Source organism: Hydra vulgaris, chromosome 13, assembly GCF_038396675.1.
Source record: "Hydra vulgaris chromosome 13, alternate assembly HydraT2T_AEP".
NCBI classification, from domain to species: domain Eukaryota; kingdom Metazoa; phylum Cnidaria; class Hydrozoa; order Anthoathecata; family Hydridae; genus Hydra; species Hydra vulgaris.
The window spans coordinates 29,082,700-29,087,500 of record NC_088932.1 but is presented as its reverse complement, the minus strand read 5'-3'; the positions used below and the strand labels follow the sequence as shown (position 1 = coordinate 29,087,500).

Genomic DNA, 4,801 nt, shown 5'->3' with positions numbered 1-4,801 from the left:
TTTGACCAGTACTTTATATATATATATATATATATATATATATATATATATATATATATATATATATATATATATATATATATATATATATATATATATATATATATATATATATATCAAGAAAATCAAAGAAATCTCACAATTTTTAAATTAGTGTTTATTTCAATTTGGTAGCCAATGTGTTTGAAAATTTAAATAAATTTTTTCTGATTTTTTCAAGTTAAGGCTGATTTTGCATTATTATTTAACCATATTCGCAATACAGGCCTAATTGATAAGATTGAATAATGTTTTTATGCTATATTAAATTCGACTATATACAATTAGACTATATACATTATAATAAAATATGCTATATTTTATTATAATGTATATAGTCTAATGTTTTATTATTGTCTAAACTTATCTAATATTATTTAATTTGTGGTAAAAATTGTTAATATCAAGTTGTATAAATGTGCATTCATTTAGTGAGTAATTTTATTAAACAACAATGATATTTTTCCACTGCTGCAAATTTAATTTTTTTCAAATAATATTATTTATTTTGTCAAATTTAATTTTATTAACGTGACCTTGCTCACTTTTTGAAGTAACTAAGTTTGGCTTATGGTATTTTATTGTAATATAAGTATATATATATCTTCTATATATATAAAGGGCAATGTGTGTGTGTGTGTTTGTTTGTTTGTTTGTTCTCTATAGAAATCCAAACCGCCGGACCGATCTCGATGAAATTTGGCATGGGGGTAGTCCTCGAGGAGGAGAAGGTTCTTAGCTGGGTTTTGACCCCGTACCCCAACCCCCGGGTCAAGGGGGCCTAAAAATGGGCCCCCCTGACCCCGGGATCAGAGGGGACCATTTTTTGGGCCGATTTTTGTGTACAGATATCAGGTAAGCCAGTTTAAATATTGGCCCGGGCAACGCCGGGTAACTTATGCTAGTATATATATATATATATATATATATATATACGAATATATATATATATATATATATATATATATATATATATATATATATATATATATATATATATATATATATATATATATATATATATATATATAAACAGTGCCGGTTTTAGCACTACCAGCGCCCTGGGTGAGATTTCTACGGCGCCCCTAGCTCAATTTAACCCCATTCAAAAAAAAAGGCAAAGGGTAAAATAACCAATTAGTTTCACCCCTTTATTTTCGGCGCCCTGGGCCATCGCCCAACCAGGCCCTACCCTAACGCCGCCTCTGTCTATAAATATATATATATAAATATATATATATAAATATATATATATATATATATATATATATATATATATAAATATATATATTTATATATATATATATATATATATATATATACATATATGTATATATATATACATATATATATATATATATATTTATATATATATATATATATATATATATATATATATATATATATATATATATGTATAATTATATATATGCATATATATATATATATGTATATATATATGCATATATATAATTATACATATATATATATATACATATATATATATATATATATATATATATATATATATATATATATATATATATATATGTATAATTATATATATGCATATATATATATATATATGTATATATATATGTATACATATATGTATACATACATGTATATATATGTATATATTTATATATATATATGTATATATATGTATATATATATATATATATATATATATATATATATATATATATATATATATATATATATATATATATATATATTTATATATATATATACTTCTTTTTTTAAACATGGCTATTTTCAGCACATCGTTTTGTAATATATTATAAAACAGGTTTTACAATAATTGCAACTTTATTGAAATTAGTGTTCTTAATTTTTAATAATTTTTTAATGTTTTTAATTATCTGAATGATGTATTTTACAAAGTTTCAGAGAAAATTTCTAATCAGTTAGTCAAATATGGCTAATGAAATAAGAGGTTTAAGAAAAGGAATTGAAATAATGATTATACCGTGTTCAAAGCCCGTTGAAAATGCTGAAGATCATTTGAAAATTATTGTTGGATCTATTCAGACTTTAATAAGGCAATGTAAAATTCAAGTAGAACAACTTTAATAATTGTATAGCTAAAATTTTTTAGTTTGAATTCCAAAGCCCTGTCAGTTAAAAATTGACTATAATTTTTAAATTTTTATTTCTCGTAACCTCCCACATCTAATAGATATTTTTTATTTATTGCTTTTACTGGACTGTCTTTTATTGGGCATTTTACTTCATTTTACTTCAGAACATTGTTTTAGTTATAAATAGAACTTCATATTTGCTAAAAAGTAGCATGAAAACAGAAAGATAAATATAGCATCTGAAAGCATATGATTTGGATAAACAATTTTAATAAATGTTGGGTAGATAACTTGTAAGTTTTCCAATTTTTATAAAATTTATTTGTAGTTTTGTCTTTATTCACAAACTGGTCGATCATTAACTAAAGATACTACAAAGAATCTTTGGAAAAAACTTTTTTTATATTTTGCTATATTACGTTTAAGATTTAGGGGGAAAAAGCTTATTTAGGAAATTTTAAGTTTGTGATAAAATATTCACTTTTTTTGAAAATTCAAATCAAGTTCAAAACCAGGTTGTAATTCAAACTTACAAATTCAACAGATAGTTTTTAAATTTTATAATTAATAGCTTAATTCAGTAATGTGCGGTAGTGGTGTAGTGGTAGAACGCTTGCTTCATAAGCGAGAAGCTCCGAGTAAGTGTTGAAGTTATAGAGCTAAGAGAGGGTTGTAACCACAATTAAAAGTAGCCGCCTCGACTGTAATGGCCCTCATGGGTTGGGGAGGTGAGTAAACATTAAGGGTAATATGTACTTCAAATCTTAAAAGTTATTAAAATAAAATTGTTAAATAAATAATTTGATTTAAATGAAGATGTTTAGTGAGTGGGTGTAAATAGTCTAGAAAGGGAACAATTGAGATTTCTGGTATAAGACAATAGAGATATTTAATATAATGAAATGGGCTTTCAAAATATATAACAAGTTCCCAACCTAACATTCAAAGTAAAAATTAATATTGATTGAAATGCCATCAAGAGATATTGATATATAGATCTATTTTACACATGGGTTATACTTTTATACTTAATACTATATTTGTATGTAATATATATTAGTTAATACTTTTATTTTAATTTTTTAAAGGAAGTTCTCAGTTTTTTCGAAATACCATATATGTCTTTTTTTAAAAAAAAAATAAAAATTACTTTTTTTCTATCTATTCAGAAATTAATTTTTTTCTATCAAAGTAATGATTTTGCATCATCTTAAGATTATGGACTCTTATGCATAATCTTAAGATTATCAAGCTTATCTACTTGCAATTCATATTTACAAATAATAATTTTAAATTTTAAGTTACATGTTCAAGCACTTTCTTGCGCATATATTTATTGCATACCAACATTCATCTCTTCTAATATTTTCTCATACTATCTCTAATATATCGGTTACAAATATCAATTAAAACAAGACTAATGTAAAGTTAATACATTTTTCATTACCCGATAAAAAAAAGGGTAATTTAAATGATCTATTTTAATGAATTACCTGTATCCAATTTGTTCACTGAATCTCAGAATACCGAGTCAATCAAAAAATAAGTTGATTTAAATGTCTGAAAAAAATGCTTTTCACTATTTTGCAATAGTGCTTATAAACATTTATTATGTTATGCAATTTAACATCCTCACGTTTAAAGTGTATTATCATTATAAACGAAATATATTTTGAAAATAAAAATACGAAACAAAAACACATTTAAATGATATCAGAAAAGTTCTTGTTGCAACGGGTGCCTGATTAAGTCTATTTTAAAAAAGACGGACTATTTTTAAAGAACTATAATGGTAATAAATAATGAAAATAAATTTTATATATGTCTATTATATTACAAAGAGAAGAACTAAAAGCGGTATTTTTTTTTCGAGTTTTTTGTTTTGATTTGAGTTCTTCTTTTAAAAACGTATGCCATATTTAACCATAAGCGGGAGTATATTGTGTTAAATTATTGTTTTCATCACAACAGTTTTGATGAAAACAATAGTTGTTTTTAACAAAATGAATACATTTTTAATGTTGTTTAAAAAATAATATTTTTTGAAGATGCAGTCCGTCTTATACTTAAAAGAGGGTACTTACTATATACTTATAAGAGTATTTTGAGGGAAAGAGTTTTTTCAGCTAATGTCTGCTTTGCCAAACAATTTTAACTTCAGCACCAAAACATATTTTAAAATTTGTTTAAAGTCTCAAAAATATTTTAAAATAATATGCTTTTAATCATTACTGCAATTTTACTTAACAAAAACAATTAAATATTTAACAAGATTTTCTGCAAGTTAAACTTTTTTCAATAGTTTATCTGATGTTTTTTTTAGTATAATTTATCAAATATTTTCTATAATTTATCTAATCTGAGTTTTTTTTGCTTAGACTAGCGAAGCTCTTCCGAAGATCCTGAAAGCAGAACGAACTTTGTCCACAGGAAGCAGTCTGTTCAGTTTTTTCATCGATTGCTTGTAACAACCAACATATTGCTGCATTGTATTGACAGCTCACTCTGAATAGTCATTGATACCTAAAAGTTTTTCAGCATTATTTTCTAAAACTTTAAACAAAGATTGAACATGCTAATACTGCGGTAAAAATAAAAGGCTTTTCTCTCCATTCTTCTGTTAAATTGCTAAAGCTAAGTATAAGGTAAGAAAGTTC

General features: G+C 24.0%; 1 protein-coding gene across 1 annotated transcript in view; it reads right to left on the bottom strand.

The window, feature by feature from the left end:
* LOC124815466 (opsin-3) overlaps window positions 1–3,831 on the bottom strand; it is a 19,729-nt gene extending 15,898 nt beyond the window's left edge. The window contains exon 1 of the mRNA XM_065815257.1: window positions 3,638–3,831. The gene's annotated coding sequence lies outside the window, so the exon portion shown is untranslated. The remainder of the gene's footprint in view (window positions 1–3,637) is intronic.
* Window positions 3,832–4,801: the final 970 nt, after the last annotated feature.